This window comes from Saccoglossus kowalevskii, chromosome 5, assembly GCF_978046115.1.
Source record: "Saccoglossus kowalevskii chromosome 5, keSacKowa6.1, whole genome shotgun sequence".
Lineage (NCBI taxonomy): Eukaryota > Metazoa > Hemichordata > Enteropneusta > Harrimaniidae > Saccoglossus > Saccoglossus kowalevskii.
The window spans coordinates 22,559,718-22,578,496 of NC_140645.1; the positions used below are offsets into that span (position 1 = coordinate 22,559,718).

General features: G+C 32.8%; 1 protein-coding gene across 1 annotated transcript in view; it reads right to left on the reverse strand.

Moving 5' to 3' along the window:
* Positions 1-18,779, reverse strand: part of LOC144360098 (uncharacterized) — a 53,578-nt gene that overhangs the window by 22,728 nt on the left and 12,071 nt on the right. Inside the window, exon 2 of the mRNA XM_085499234.1 lies at positions 526-631. The gene's annotated coding sequence lies outside the window, so the exon portion shown is untranslated. The remainder of the gene's footprint in view (positions 1-525; positions 632-18,779) is intronic.

Sequence of the window (18,779 nt, forward strand, 5' to 3'; positions counted from 1 at the left end):
TAAATTTCCCTATTATCCACTTATTAAGGTAAATAGAAAGATTTTTCTTCATGTCATGGTACATGTCAGTTTGCATCTTGCTGCACATGGATTCACACATTTTCTGTACCAATCAAGTGTCCCACATGCGTTATTTGCTTTCTATTTCTGTTTCATAGACCCAAATCAGCAGATATCTTGTTGTGGTATTGATAAATCTTAATACAAAAAAGAACCACATTATTTTTCAATTTTCACTCAAACAAAAAGAAAAATATTTTGTTTCTAGCTCAAGCAAAATCTATGAGATAAAATCTAAGAGAGCATATTTAATATTTCTGTACAATTACAGAACCTACTGTTCTTGTCATTTGAGAATTTGTTAATTTAAAATCCAGTAGGTCTGATCAAAATAGCGAAATTAAATACCAATGAAAATTAATACTTTTACAGGACTAGCCCATGTTTTGGGGATGCTTGATTAAGTTTATTTAACCATTTAGTACACTTCCTATAAAAATATTAAATGCAAGTTAGGTACTGCACCTGAACAGTGTCACAGCAAGTATAGTACTATATCATTTGGCTACCATGTCCCAACCATGTGTCTACCATGTGGCAACCATGTGGGTGCCATGTGGATACCATGTAGCTGTAATAAATAGGATTATCCAATGTTTCAATATATAATTATCAAAAAGCTGGCAATAATTGTGACATTTTCATGTCATACAATCATTTCTAGAAAAGAGAAAATTATCTGAAATAAAATTTTATCACAAATTCACAAAATATTCCTATTTATAGTCTGCACTTTTCTTCAAAGGATTGAGACAAAAATATCCAATTTTTTTGATCAAAAATTAAAAATTTACTCAAATTTTGTCTGTTGGTTCCAGGATTATGGTTAATTTCCTGAAGAATTTAAGGAAAAAGTCCAGAAACATATGGGTGAAAAAGTCTGGTGGTGAAAATGCTAAAGCTAGCTTTTAAAATAGCCATATTGATTTCGTATTTCAATGTTGTGGCATAGTCTGCCTAAACTTGTCTCATGTTAGTAACTTTAATAGGTAAATACTACAAAGCAGGGATCAAAATTCTGAAAAAACAGCTTTTCAACATGAAAATGTAGTTGTCTAATACTTTTTATTGATATTTATTCTAAACAAATTCTAATACTACTACTACTACTATACCTACATTTATCTGGAGATAAGTAGCGATGTTTAAAACTTTTTCCAGCAAAATGATAATACTGCAATAGACTACATACATATGTACATGTACATTGCATACACATATTGCTTTAAAAAAAAAATTAAAAAAAATTGATTGGCCAATGGGCAACCAGTTTCAAGATTTGGTCTTTCCATTGCAAAAAAGGTTGCCTGAGGCAACTAGACAACCACCAATTTCAAACTATGCTACAACGAATAAGTTGAAATTACTGATGAAAATGATACTTGTAAATTTTCATGAAAAGGCAAAACCAGTTGATAGCCAGCTAGAAATTAAGTTGGACTGTAGCTTCAGATAAAAAGGCAATGATGAGAACTGACATCTGAGAGAAAATAGGAAAAAGCCATGACCAAACCGGGTACATGTTTACTTTAACTTTAATAAATACATTGCTTGGAGACTGTCTGTGATTCTATTGAATTATTGATATTCTATTGAATTATTAAGTACATGCATACTGTATGACCAGTAATTAGTATCTTCACATCTTGCATTCAACAAGATGTCACACTTAAAGTAACACTGAAAACTTATCTCCTCAATTTATCGCCAGCTCAAAGCTTTCACAGATTGATAAACATTACTTATTTATTTTCAGTCATGCAATCCTTATAAAATTTTTGTAGACTGACTCAATATACCAGAATCAGGCTACTATGTGTCTATCATGTGGCGACCTATGGTTACCATGTGTCTACCGTGTGGCTACCATGTGTCTACCATGTGTCTACCATGTGGCTACCATGATGTTATCATGTGTCTACCATGCGTCTACCATGAGGCTACCATGAGGCTACCATGTGTCTACCATGTGGCTACCATGTGGCTACCTAGTCTAGTTCAACTTTAACTATTATTTCTGTGCCCCTCACCAGAATCTTATTCTTCAATTTATTATAATAGTCTGTATTACTATCAATTCATAGTTTATGTGTTCTGGTGAATAAACTTCATTCATTTAATAAAATTCATTCAATCATTCATTCAAATGGTAATAGTTTATGTCAGTGATTGTACCCAGAAAATAAAATGCACAGGAAACGTGAGAAATAATATCAGCTTTATAATTCACCAATTTTAAAATAATTCCATTTTTTGTTTAGAAACTTGTGTCATTTCAGTGCTTACTGTCACCGCCATATTGTTCTGAACACTAAAACAGCAACATTGCCAGCTAAGTTGCTGACTGGTTTGCTATCCACGCCTGGAGATCCTTACGCAATTAGAACAAGTTGGGGACTCCGACATGTTGAATATATAAATAGAAGATCGCGATATGATTTCCTTTCAATATATTTCATTCAATCATATAAATTTGTATACAATAAATGGCAAAGTTATCCAAACAAATTGTATGTACTGACACACTATGAAATGTCATAACTCTTGTGAGCACATTTAGCTGGCACACCCTCGTAAAAGTGGTTTGACCTAAACAGTTCTAATTATGTAACAATCTCGAGACACGCTTAGCAAACCAGTCAGCAACTTTGCTGGATGTTGATGTATTGGTGCTTGGACCATATATGGAGGTGACAGTAAAATGCTGTGAATCTGAGGCAATTTACTGCATAATAAATAAGCACTTGCAAAATTATTTCAATGACACAACAGTTACAAAAACATAGTTAAAATACACATGGCATAATAAGAAAATTAAAGAAAATGCAGAGAAAATAAAAAAAAAAAAAAAAAAAACATAAAAAAATTAATGAATTAAGAGTACAAGAATCAAGTTGCTACATGGGATTTGATCTTTCACTTGCAAAGCCACTACACAATGAAATCTCTCAACAGACATTACAGACAGATGACAGACATTTTGCCAATACTATGACTTTCCCTTTACTTCATAATAGGTAAGCCACAAAATTTCACTATTCTTGTTTTTGTTTAATCAAGTGACATAAACAAAGCCTTTATTATTATATTAAAATTATTTAATTGCCACAACAGTTATGAATATAATACATTTTATGCTATATCATCTTTTTACCAAAAATTACAAAAATATTCATCAAAATTAGAGAATTAAATATATCATCACAAAATGAACAAATCTAAGGGGGTCTGTCCAAGGTATATATACACCAAGTATAAAAGCAATAAGAATTGTAGTTTTCAAGAAGAAGTCGAAAAAGAGTAAAAAGTTGACACGGACTACATCAGACGTCTACAGGCAATTACTCATATGATAAGCTCCACTTGACAAAGTCGATAGTGGAGCTGAAAATAAAAGTGTAAGAACATGCATGAAAGCTATCAAATGGATTCACTAAAAGATTCTATATTTATCATAAAAACTTGATCACTTTTAATTTACATAATGCTTAGCGACGTCATTGGTCAACAATTGGTCAATCTCCTAAAAGCTGAAAACTGTGAAAACCTAAAAATACTCTATCTAATACTGTTCTTCCATTCCTGGCTAGTCTTAATATATATTGTAAGCATAATGCATTACAGTTCATTCAATGAACAATGTACTTTTAACATACTGTAAGGTAATAAACAGTTACATCTACTACATAATTCATCATCACAACAAGCCTTTAACCTTTACACCACAGTTCCCTTTTTTCATCACCAATTTTTCTCATTTATAGAAATTGTGACAAAAATAGCAAAATCTTTTGAGTAAATACTGAAAATTTACCTAAATTTTGTCCCTTGGCTCCAAAATTAGGGTTCATTTCCAAAAACAAACAAAAAATGTGGAGAAAATTTGGGCAAGAAGTCTGGTGGTGAAATGGCTGAGACCGCAAGGCAGATGCATATATGTAATTTGGGTCTGTTCTTTATTTTCTGATTATTCGCTGGGTTTTATTTTTGTTTTGTTTTTACAGCAAAATTCACTGAAATTAAAACTTAATGAATATTCAAATTTAAAAATATTAATATAAAATATTTTTTTTTAAAGTAAGATTTATTCTGGAGCATAACAGATGGTTTTGACACCAAACCAAAATTAATCTTTGTTAACCTAGTGATGTCTATCAAATGCAGTTGTCAAGGAGATATTCATTTTAAGTAAACTGATAATTTCCTGTTTCTTGATATCAATATTTGTTTGATCTACAGAACTTTAAACCTCATAATCAGCCACTTAAGTATGGAATGACATATTTATTACAAATCAGTGACTAGTATGGCATCAGCTTTATAGTTGCTAGGTTACAATGTGCACAATGATGTTGATTGCATACAGTACATTCACATGGTATTCTCGTATAATTTGTTCACATCACAAATGCTTAGAAATGAACATGTTATTGAAGTCATTTTAAATTCTCTTTGATAGACAGACATTACATTAATACAATTTATAATAAAAATATAAAATAATGAAACTGCAAATTAGCATTTAGATATCCATCAGAGATGTTACCCACATGTTAGACGGGAGGTTTGTTTAATAATGATATTGAACACATACACTGTAATAAATCATTTTAATTTTGTAAGAGACAAACCTTCATGAATTTCAGTCAGTGAAAATGAAGAAATTTTATGTAGCAGTGAGAATTTCTCTAGGATTCTAAAACACAATAGTAAACAGCGAAAATGAGTTTTTCAGTGCAATTTGCCTAGATATAATGATTCGATTTTGCTCAAAATGAATTGTTTCAAAAAGATTATTCCATTTATATGCCTTTATTTCAAAACAAAAATGATTTTACAGTAATATGTGCTATTATTCATGGCCACTAGTTGGCCAAATTTCAACTGTGAAAAAAAAATCACAAGCTCTGTGGAACACCAAAGAGTACATGGACAGTGACCAGAAACATATTTTTATTTTTTTTTGGCAGGAGTTGGGTGGAGGTCGCATGCAGCATAAATTATATGCTTCACTCATATCAGAATTATATACTTGCTAGGAAATTATTAAGACTTTGACAAATTTAACACCAGCTGTGTTCTTGAAATCCTTATCAAAGCGGGAGTCAAGTACAAGTAATATGACAATGACCCACTCCAAATACTTAGAAGGTTAAATATTTGTCAAGAGGGTTTTATTGGTTAAAATCAAGTGAGGACATTGATAGGCACTTCACAAGTCTTGTTAGCGATACTCAATTGACTGGATTGTAGATTAAATTATGAGTATATAAGCAATCCAGCCAATCTTCAATTATCATGTTTCTAGTGTTTGATTATATCAGTTAAAAAACGTGTGCATCACAGGTTGTTGTTTTTTTTTTTAGGTTTTTTGGCACAATTTTAGAAAAAAGTAAGTTTTTATGAAAGATAAAACAAAAGTGTCTCAAAGGTTGCAAGTTCAATGCTACTATATATAAATGGCATTAGATAATCATGTCTTGGATTGGATAGCAAGGCCTCAGATGCATAATTTTGAATTTCTGATTCCATCTACTTTTGGTTGGGGAACAAATTACAGTACCTAATTTTGTAATGTCCATCATGGGTTCACCTTGGATTTCACAGCGTTTTATGGCTGATTTGTGTAGTTTCTACAAAGCAACATCAAAACTACACTGTTGATGTGTGGGCACAATTATTGCTACTGTTGATGTAAATTTTGTTCATTATGTATTTATTTGTTTGTGCAGCACCAAAATATGATATCCATATTCAAAATTTTCATTTTTTTTTAATATTCTTGTTATTATTTTTTAAGTGTATTTTGCCACAAAAACCATATTGCAAATTTGATACTGTTACACGGCTGTCAAATGCTGATGATACACCTATAAGATTTTGCTACAGAAACCATATCCATGTTTGGGAATACATGACAGGAATGTAGAACCACCAAAAATCGACCAAAACAAAGAAATGATTATATACAGACGTACAAAAATGAAAAAAAAAAAAATGACAACCAGGCGGCCATTTTGAATCCCAAAAAAAAATGATGGGCATCAATAAGCCAATACATACAACCTTCAAAACAGCGTATACAATAAGAGAGCAAATAATATTAAGTAGTTTACTTTTTCTTGTTTGTTTGTCAAACTTTTTGTTTTGTTAGCTTTATTACCTTCTACATGTGTAGGAACCAAAAAATGTTCTTTAACGTTGTTATAAAGCAATATTCTATTCTATTCATACCATGTTTGACAGAAATTGGCCAAAGGAAAAATGGTTTGTTCAAAACATGGTTTTCATCATTTTTCAAGACTAAGATGGCCACCACCATGCAGTCAAAAATAATGAAAGTCCAGGCATTTGTCAACTATTATGACTTAAATTGTCATTATATCAACTTAAAACCAAACTGGTCAAGGCATGGCAGAGAAATGATGACATATATACTGGTGCACAAACACACACACATGCAAAGAACCCAAATTATTAGTCTTGTTTCAGAATTTGTCCGACATCAATAAACATCAAGCCTGAAATCTCAGCGAGATAAACATGTAATTTTATGATTCACTTCACATGTGCTTGTTATTGCATTTTGAATGATGTAGATCTGTTTTACCATTTTGTTTCTCTGATGTAATAAAGTTATTATAACAGGCCCTCAAGGCAAACTGAAAAATCAATGAAGTGAAAATATTTTCCTTCTTATATGCAAATTCATCATAAATCCAAAAAAGCACATTACACAATAGATCTCCTTTTTCAGCCAAAGGAGTACAATCATTATAGAATTGTAGATTTCAATGAATAATGATTAAATTGGAACTCTTACAATATCCTTCAAATACTAAACACAAAATAGATCAGCACTGACGTAATGGATCAGACCTACATGTAGATTGAGTTTGTTTGGTAAATTAAATGCAAATAGTTGAGAGTGGATTAGAACCAATGAATTCTATAGGGAAGGTAACTTTCTCAGAAAACGATTAGTGTCTTATTTTTTCCAAATATCACGGTTTACATGTTAATAAGGCTGTAACTAACTAGACTTTATGCGCTGCCTTTTTTATAAACACAACAGGTTCATGTCATATGTGAAACTCTGCAAGTGCTAAATACTTTTGTGGAAAATTGGAAAATTTGGAGAAAATTATACATGTGTGAATTCATTTCCTGGTGGATGGATTTTGGGTTCACAGTTGTTAGTCATCTTCACAATAATTTCATCAGCACATTGCTTTATGGAATATATATGTAAGATTAGATATTTATTTAGAATAAAATTATGTACACAATACATTATCCTAGTCCCAGAAACACACAAAACCCTTAAAATGTGCTAAAATTCGTAAATTTGTCAAAAAATTAGAAATGTGTGAATTGATTTATTGATGGATGTGTTTAGGGTTAGCAGAGAACCCTTTACTTAGTCACCTTTACAATGATGTCATCAGTGAATTGCATTATGGTATATATAATATATAAGATATAGATGGAAGCAAGTGTTGCACTCGTTCGGCGAGTTTTTTTTACCACCTTTCATCCCAGCTATTGCATAATTTCTGTCATGAAAATTATTCTTCAATTGTTGGAGAAATATAAATCCCTCCTATTTCAAGCCCACTGCGATATCCATACATTGTAAAGTGAGACATTCCAACCTCCGGAACTTGCTGAATGATAACTTTCGCCAAGATTTATGAGCGTCTAGTCTGATAAGAAAGCAACGTTGACTTGACCTTTATCATGAAACGCCAGTAGTGATGTCATTCTTAGCCAATCAATAAAGCAGATGCTTAATGGTCAATGATTATTGACAGAATGTAAACAAAAGCATTGTGTGCCATTGCAGCAGAGTCGTTTGCGGCAACCCCATTTTTCTTGTCTCTTTATTGTGATTAGACATGAATTAAAAGTGCCAAGCTGATAAACAGTGAAACTGTGGAGTAAAAGTGCTAAGTCCAAATTGTGTGTGACGACATTTACGAACTTTAGGACAAAGCTCAAGGGATTTTGTTTGATGGCGATAGTGCCCCCGGTTTTAACTTTGACGAAGATGACGATGAACTTACAAAGAGAGATCTAACAAATTTTTCCTATAAACTTTCGTAATTTTTACCGTGTAAATTTGTAAATTATTATTGTTCTTGTATGACTGTTGATCCGGTATTTGTCAAAACCGGAAAAGAGTTTACGTAGTTTAATGATGATTTTACTTCTAATGTTGCATATTGTTTATTTATCTCTGCTGCATGTTTTTATTCGAATATCTCCTGTCGCAGATCTGTGCGTTGTGAATTTTTGCGAATTTCGGGGGGTTTTTTTCAGGGGATGTCCAGACATAGGCCCACCCTAATTTTTTGGCAATGTTCAGGACCCTGGGTTCTTACCCGGATAAATACGGTATACCACATTCTTTGCCGTATATACCACATTCTCTGCCATTCATATACCACATTCCCTGCCGTATATATACCACATTCTCTGCCGTATATATACCACATTCCCTGCCGTATATATGCCACATTCTCTGCAGTATATATACCACATTCTGCCATTCATATACCACATTCTCTGCCGTATATATACCACATTCTCTGCCGTATATATACCACATTCCCTGCCGTATATATACCACATTCCCTGCCGTATATATACCACATTCTCTGCCATTCATATACCACATTCCCTGCCGTATATATACCACATTCTCTGCCGTATATATACCACATTCTCTGCCGTATATATACCACATTCTCTGCCGTATATACCACATTCTCTGCCATACATATACCACATTCTCTGCCATTCATATACCACATTCTTTGCCATATATATACCACATTCTCTGCCATTCATATACCACATTTTCTGCCGTATATATACCACATTCCCTGCCGTATATATACCGCATTCTCTACCGTATATATACCACATTCCCTGCCGTATATATACCACATTCTCTGCCGTATATATACCACATTCCCTGCCGTATATATGCCACATTCTCTGCAGTATATATACCACATTCTCTGCCATTCATATACCACATTCTCTACCGTATATACCACATTCTCTGCCATTCATATACCGCATTCTCTATCGTATATACCACATTCTCTGCCATTCATATATACCACATTCTCTGCCATTCATATACCACATTCTCTGCCGTATATATACCACATTCCCTGCCGTATATATACCACATTCCCTGCCGTATATATACCACATTCTCTGCCATTCATATACCACATTCTGCCATTCATATACCACATTCTCTGCCGTATATATACCACATTCTCTGCCGTATATATACCACATTCCCTGCCGTATATATACCACATTCCCTGCCGTATATATACCACATTCTCTGCCATTCATATACCACATTCCCTGCCGTATATATACCACATTCTCTGCCGTATATATACCACATTCTCTGCCGTATATATACCACATTCTCTGCCGTATATACCACATTCTCTGCCATACATATACCACATTCTCTGCCATTCATATACCACATTCTTTGCCATATATATACCACATTCTCTGCCATTCATATACCACATTCTCTGCCGTATATATACCACATTCCCTGCCGTATATATACCGCATTCTCTACCGTATATATACCACATTCCCTGCCGTATATATACCACATTCTCTGCCGTATATATACCACATTCCCTGCCGTATATATGCCACATTCTCTGCAGTATATATACCACATTCTCTGCCATTCATATACCACATTCTCTACCGTATATACCACATTCTCTGCCATTCATATACCGCATTCTCTATCGTATATACCACATTCTCTGCCATTCATATATACCACATTCTCTGCCATTCATATACCACATTCTCTGCCGTATATATACCACATTCCCTGCCGTATATATGCCACATTCTCTGCAGTATATATACCACATTCTCTGCCATTCATATACCACATTCTCTACCGTATATACCACATTCTCTGCCATTCATATACCGCATTCTCTGCCATTCATATACCACATTCCCTGCCGTATATATACCACATTCCCTGCCGTATATATGCCACATTCTCTGCAGTATATATACCACATTCTCTGCCATTCATATACCACATTCTCTACCGTATATACCACATTCTCTGCCATTCATATATACCACATTCTCTGCCATTCATATACCACATTCTCTGCCGTATATATACCACATTCCCTGCCGTATATATGCCACATTCTCTGCAGTATATATACCACATTCTCTGCCATTCATATACCACATTCTCTACCGTATATACCACATTCTCTGCCATTCATATATACCACATTCTCTGCCATTCATATACCACATTCTCTGCCGTATATATGCCACATTCCCTGCCGTATATATGCCACATTCTCTGCAGTATATATACCACATTCTCTGCCATTCATATACCACATTCTCTATCGTATATACCACATTCTCTGCCATTCATATACCGCATTCTCTACCGTATATACCGCATTCTCTGCCGTATATATACCACATTCTCTGCCATATATACCACATTCTCTGCCATTCATATATACCACATTCTCTGCCATTCATATATCACATTCTCTACCGTATATACCACATTCTCTGCCATTCATATACCACATTCTCTACCGTATATACCGCATTCTCTGCCGTATATATACCACATTCTCTGCCATTCATATATACCACATTCTCTGCCATATATATACATTCTCTACCGTATATACCACATTCTCTGCCATTCATATACTGCATTCTCTACCGTACATATACTAATAAAGTAACAGATTATGATAGCAGGCTCTCCAATAGCCAGTCCTAAAGTTATCTGGTTTTTTAGTTGTACTGTATCGCACTGCTGATGAAAATGAATGTCAAAGGCAGTCATTTAAGTTAGAAAGCTAAACAAAAGTGTAATTTTTTTATGTATTTGATATGTCATATTACAAGGATATAGAAAAGAAAATTATGTGGCCACCATTTTTGGGGAAAATTGCTCAATATAAAACAATAAAAATAGCATGTTTAGGGCATTTTATATGGCATGGGTACGAGTCCAAATTATGCTCAGTGACATGCAGTGATACACAGTGTCATGCAAGGTACTTTTCAAAAAATTGCAATATTTTTAATGCGTTTTTAATGAAGAAAAGTCAACATATGTTTTTATTGTGAACTATAGAAACCGCTGCTAAAATAGCTTTTTTTTTTCAATATTTTTTCACAAAAAACAAATTGACAGTGAACCAAAAAAATTTCAAATATAGTTGACTAATACTAGAATGCTTGATTGTAGACAAGTTTTGACACAAAATATTGTCACTGCTATATGCGCTAAAATAAGCACACAAAGTACCATATAATCTACTTTAAAGTAAACTGAATTTACCAGACTCACCAATGGCCATTGTTGTATGTTTCACTCGAACTTGTTATACTGTGGTAAAGTAAAATCAAGGGAGTGATGATCCAACTCACCATATGTTTGTAGATTGAGAATTAAGATATTGAAAGCAACATGTAATGCGTGCCGTGCCCCTCTGATATTTCTTTCAATAATTCCTGGTAGTTTATTTATTTTTATTTAAAAATAAAAATTGGCATTGTGCCAATTATCCAGACTGATGTATTAGTAGGTACATTTATACATTGTAAGTGAAATTACTAAAAATTATAACAAATGAAACATTTCTCTTCTGATAGTTGTCAAAGTCTGTAATAAGTTCCAACCAAATATTAATAGTTTTACATTGGTGTCAAAATTATTATATAAATATATGAACTGTACAAGACATAAACAGTAGAACAAAACTGAAGAGGCCTCTCATGAAGTTATAGTACCCTCACACTGCCATATAAGGGGTTTCACAAATGCATTTAATAAACCCCTTAAAAAATAAGGCTCTCGGCAGTGCAATCGGCGTAGGTGGTCAGGGAGAGACCAGAAAGTAGATGGTCAATTTCGGCTTGTAGCTAGCCATATAGTCAGCGGCTGGCTCTTAGCGAAAGGCTATCTATTCTTTATGTTCTTATGTTTTATATTTATATCATTTTTTTCTCAAACTCCAGCAAAAAACACGCAGCTATATTATAAATTTGCCTTCACCAAATGTGTCAATCTCGGAAGTGACTAACGTATACCACCAAAATGATTACACATTGACAAGAATGCATAAGATACATTTGTAGTGTCTGAGATTTGAAAAGACAATTCAGCTGAAAAGTGATAACAGAGTGGTCATTTCAGGTGCCCATGTTATTTACATGCTTCTGTGTTGAATTTCTTTAGTATGAACGTATGCACCGAGGAAGGCTGGTAAATGAAATAATAATATCTTTATTGTCAACCTATCTCCATTGAGATCTGGATACATACAATAAAGATTAAAAGATACAGAAAATATATATATAAAATACCAAAAAAAAATGAATATCCCTATAACCAGCACTATGTGCCAGAAAAGACCACCACGAAACGTCTTTTTTTTTTTCTCCACTTACAACTTGTAATTTGCAGTTTGTTAATAAATTGTGTAGTTTTGGGTTATAGAAAAGCTAAGGCATGACCACAATATCTAATCATCTAGCTGCATGCTCTAGTTTGGCTTGCACACGTCATCCCCCCCCCCCAAATAAGAAAGTTAATAACATAGCTTATTCCACACTGAGAATGTTCAACTCTAAAAATCTGATCGAATGCACACAGCATACCGAATGGTTTGCAGAACCATCTTAACCAGGTGCTAGTACAATAAGAAATGGTGAAATACAGGGAAGTAAGCAGCTGACAAACGATATACCTATGAATAGATGAGTGAAGGGACACTTGAGTTACTGCCATGATTGCCAATTCAAATCAAGCATTTGGTTATTATTACACATGAGGTGTTTCCTGCACTCAACTTATTGAAGGAACAACAAGCATGCTTTTCCAAACCATGCTTTTGACTGACCCAAATGACTGACTGACTAACCAAACCGATTGACCAACAGATTGTCCAACTGAATGGAAACCAAATGATTGATTGATTGATTGATTTAAGCGATTAACTGAACATCACAGATATAGACTGACCAACTGACTGACCGACCAACCAATTGCTTTACCAACTAATTGCCTGACCAACTGATTGATTGCCTGACCAACTGATTGATTGACCAATTGATTGACCAACTGATTGTGGAATGACCAAATGATTAATTAATTGACCAACTGATTGTTTAACCAATTAATTGACCATCTGATTAACAGACCAATTTATTGCTTGACCAACCAATTGATTGACCAACTGATTGTTTGACCAATTGCTTGACCGACTGCAAACATGAATACAAGATAAAGATATTTGCCTTTTTTTTATATATAGATATATCTTTATTATTATGTGTTCAAAGGGTTTTTGTTTATAAATTCTGCTTATAGTATTTTGTGGGTATCGGGGGGGGGGGGGGTATTTCATTTTATTTTATTTTATTACATGTATACATTTAGTTTTTTGGTTGTGCTTTAAACTCTAAGCCATAAGATTATAATTTGTTTAATTTTTATTCATAATTTTCTTTTGTAACCTTTAACCTCCTCCAGTAGGTTGTTATGAGTTAATAAATAAATAAATAAATAAATAAATAAATAAATAAATAAATAAATAAATAAATAAATAAATAAATAAATAAATAAATAAATAAATAAATTTTAATGGAAAAATTATTTATTTAATACCTTGATTTATTTTTCATCTCTTATTCGCATTGTGCATAAAAGTACAATGTATATCACATTGTTCACCAAATAGAGCATTTACATTGTCCCGGCTATTAATGTTATTTACACTGAAATGATATATAGAAAAGCCATCCTCATAAAACCACAGCAATTTAAAAGCAGCCGAGCATCACAAATGTATTACTTAAACCTTATAAGTCTGTCTAAATAATGGACCTAGAACTCAGAAGAGCTAATGTCTCTAATTAGCATACAGGCACATTTGTAACACCTCTAACAAGATCTAGATTCAGTAAACCTGTATATTTACAAGATTGGAAACCCATACATTTTTTCAGCAAATTATAGCTATGGCTATGGCAGTACTGATTGCATACGAAATTTATAATAATTACTTGTAAATGAACACTTGTCAAGACTTCTTTGAAAACCTAGACAGATTTACGAGCAGAGAAAAAAAAGGCCATCTGTGAATAAACTCTCATTAATCACTGTTATGCACCCTTGTTAGTTGTTTAAAAGCAGACTTTTTGTACTTACTTATACACCATCTTATCACCTCAAGGTTGTAAGAAGAAAACAAGTACCGTAAAATCTGTATTAGAAGCCGCATTCCTAATAGAAACTGCACCCATTCTTTTTGAACAATTAATAACCAAACATTCACCATTTCTCATATGTGTAGATGCTCTAATAGAAGCCGCATCCTATCTGTTGCATTGTACCACTTTAGTAGAAGCTGCAGCTTCTAATACAGATTTTACAGTAATTATTTAGGACACCATTCCAAAGATGCAAACTATGTCTTTGCCTAGATTTACTACTTAAATACAGAAAACTCTGAGGAAAAACAGGAGGTTCTCCATGCTGGACACTTCTGACATAAAAAAATAAACACTTTAGGTCAGCTGAATAATGATGTTTTTACTGTGTGAAGGAGAACTCATTTTTAATCTTTTTTATTCAACAAACAACAAATTTGTTTCCGGCCTTAGGCAAGATAATGTGCAACAGACTTATATGACAATTGATCTGACTCATCTGGTTAATGTATATAATACTGAGGATAAGAATTCACTAAATTACATTATGATTTATTGATATTTCAATAAACAATATTCATAACCGTATCATACAATGTGCAGTGTGACCCTCAAGTCATTTTAAGCTCCGGCCAAATTAAACAAATTTGATGTTTCTCATAAGTCCAAAAAAATATAGAATGGGTAAACAGGGATTTTTTATATTATTTCATTTTATTTTTCTAGTGATTGAGTTATAGGTTTTTGGAAACGTGAAATGACATCTATGTTATTTACTGTAGAATACTTTATTTTTACTTGGAATTAATTTTCGTTATTTTCGCTGAAGGAATAATTCAGTGAAAATAAAATCCAGTGAAACACCCAAAAAGTCTTTTCAGCGGAAATTATTTCCAGCTGAAATAAAGTATTTGACAGTATATTATTTATATATAAACAAAAAATTTGTTTTTTTTGGCCGTAGTATATGACTATTCTCAAATTTTCAAGAAAAACCTAGTTATTAACATGCTAATGAGATTCATGACATATGCTAATTAATTAAAATTTTATGCAAATTAGCCACAATCAGTACTGGTAACAATAATGTAGTTAGTTATGTGTGTACTTTCTTTAACCCTTTTAATGCTATTATTTTTCCTGTAATGAATTTTATGCAACATTTTGTAAATTTTTTTTTTTATTTTAAAGTTTGAACTAATAAGACAATTTTCCATTGCCTAGAAGTTCTCGAAACATTTTTTGAAAAAAAAAATAAAAAAAAAAAAAATATTCAGATTGTTATTAGGAAAGGTAAAAATAGAGTTGACTTTAGTATTCAAAGGATTTACATATATACATGTTGTACAGTTTAGTAAAATTTACAAGATTCATTAGAAATGAACAAGTTATCGACATGCATTGTATTTTTACAAGAACTGAGGGCATGAACAGCACATGGGACCATCTGCTTTATGTGATGATAAAGAAACCTCCCTTTGCAGGTTTTCTATAATCACTTATACGCCATCTTGCAAGGCATTTTTTTTCCAACAATATATTTGCTGTAACTTGGATTTTTCTTATCAATGCTTAGTGTGCCATCAACCATAAAAGCAAAATTCATAATCTTCCAATTTCTGGATAGACAAACACACTAACCACACATCTAATTATCAGATTAAATAATTGAAAATGATAAAATTTTCGCTGAAGGGATGATTCTGTGAAAATAAAATCCAGCGAATATACTTTTTTTCCTATATTTCACATTCAACTCATCAAAAATCAGTGAAAATAAATTCCATACAAAATGCCCAAAAAGCCTTTTCAGCGAAAATTAATTCCAGCGAAAATAAAGTATTCCACAGTAGTTGCCATCACATTTAATAAAACACAATTTTGCCACGAGACAGTTAGAAACTGCAAGGAAATAAATGAAAGAATAAATTCGAAATAATTTTGATCAAAGATAATAGAAATAAAGTATTGAAAGTACCTCAGCAGCGAGAAACTGCATTTTTTTTTTTTGAACTGATGTCTACTAGTAATTTAAACATTTAGAATACATTTCAAATGTTATTAATAGAAGGGCACTGTCTTGTTTTAGAATTTCTATACATGACCTAAATATTGAGACTGGTAGATGGTTGGGGGTTTCACTGGAACAGAGGTTTTGCCATTTTGTTGTAATCAAATTGAAGATGAATATCACATGCTTCTAATTTGTCCACAATATGCCAATCTTAGGCTAAAATTTATTCCACACTTTTATTTTTCTCCAGCAGCAGAATGGAAATTTATTTCGTTAATCAATTCAAGTAAATCAAATACATTAGCAAATCTAGGCAAGTTTATTTTATTTTCATTACAGGAACTTTGAAAACTTATAGAATAACTGGGGAGGGCTTTTTGTTTTTAATTTTTGCACCTCAACTGTATTTATTTATTTTCAAGAATATTTAATATAATTGTACATGTAAGGCCCATGGCCTATAGCACTGCATAAAAATATATATATATTTAAAGAAAGTAAATCAGAAAACTAAGGCATACACAAAATAAAATAATATATTTGAAAAAAATTAATGCACATGAACCAAATTAGAATATTTTTTTCAAGAGGATAAAATAATAATATTTATTCACTTTGAAGTGCATACATTTCTGTTTAGTTAATAGGTGATTTTCCGCTCACCACAAGAACTCACATATTGCCTGAAGGGAGTGCCTTGAACGCCTGCGCACAAATTATTAAGCTTAGAATTACCCTCAAAACACTTTTGACCTTTGTTTGTCCTGTTTTTAGATTTCATTTCACTCATAATGAGGGATTTTACAGTTAACGGAAAAGGGTCTTTTGATTGAAATAGTGACATGTACACAGAGGTTGAAACTTCCTTATAGGAGGTTTAACATATATGAGGCAATTATTCAGATATTATAAGACAGGGATTGAAATAGAATTTTTTCCCTGCATGCACAGTGTGCATGTTGAAGTTGAAATTTACCTGCACTAACTTATTGTTTTAAAATTTTAATAAAATTTACGGGTTCTCGATAGATGTGATCACGAAAGAATTATTTTTTTTTAGTTGTCTTACAATATTGGTTGAACTTAATTTAAGCTTAGTGAATATAATGAGAAAATGTGTTAATTTCTACATGCACAGCGTGTACATTATATTTTGAGTTTACTTGCACTAGGTAATAATCTATGTGCATAGTGCAGTATGCACAAGTGTATTTCGACCCCTGTAAGATATACAGGACAGCAGGTTTCAGAAGATAAACCAAGATATACTGCTACATTTAAAGTATACAACTAAATTGCAAGAGTTAGATTAGATATATATCAGATATATCCTCTCTATAGAACAGACACTGCTAGATTAAAGTTAATACTTTCTTATGTGGTTTCTGTATGAGCTTCAAATTTCGTGTAAACAGTGTATTTTACAAGTTTATATTCCATATAAAACAGGACATGGTGCATCGCCCTTTAAAATATAATGTAAAAATATAATTTTCACACAAAAATGTTGATAAAATAATAATAAAGATAACAGTAACAATGAATGGAACAGATCAGAAGAAAAAAATTATATATTCAAAACATGATCCTGACAAAGATGTAGTTAATGTCGCTAATCTGGTTATTGCTTCAGGTGAAATGTTTTAAAGAGTTTAAATCTCACCATGGAATATCCAAAGAAATGCCTGTATTTGACCCATAATGCACCAAATCACGAGACTCGCAGGCTTGATACATCAGGCTTGAAGCTATTGATGGAAAGCACTCGTATATGTACCATAATGCACCAGTAATGCAAACCGGTAGACTAATGATGTGGCACCCAACCTGTAGGTGGGAAGTTATTTTGCTAACTGATGGAAAGTGCTCATATATGACCCATAATGCACCAGTAGTGAGTCATATGGACTAATGATGTGGCTGGTCTGATGTTATTTTGCTAAATAAAGGAAAGTACTCATTTTTGGGTGTATTAATTGTTTTGCTGAACCGCTACATAAGAGTATATTTTTTGAACCGATTTATTGTTTTAGCAGCAGGTATATGGTCAATGTAAATACTGAAGGTGAAAAAAAAACTAGTAGTGATCCAATAGACCATTTTCCGTTCACTGCGAGAATCACGCGTTATGCGTGAAATCGAACGTAAAAACAGGACAAACAAAGGTCATAGCGTCATAGTGGCATCAAACATCGCGTGAGATTCGACAAACGCGAAAGTATTTTGGGGAACATTTCCATGTCAATAATGTGCTGTACACATTTGATGATGGGCAATTTCGATTAAGTGAGGATATTCGAATGCAATATTCCTCTGTCGAAGATCGGCCGGTCGATGTGCGCTACGAAATAAAGAAATTCGAGTTCAAAATCAAATCGTTCGATTTTTGCGGCAGACGTTCGACGCGCGACTTTCATGCATC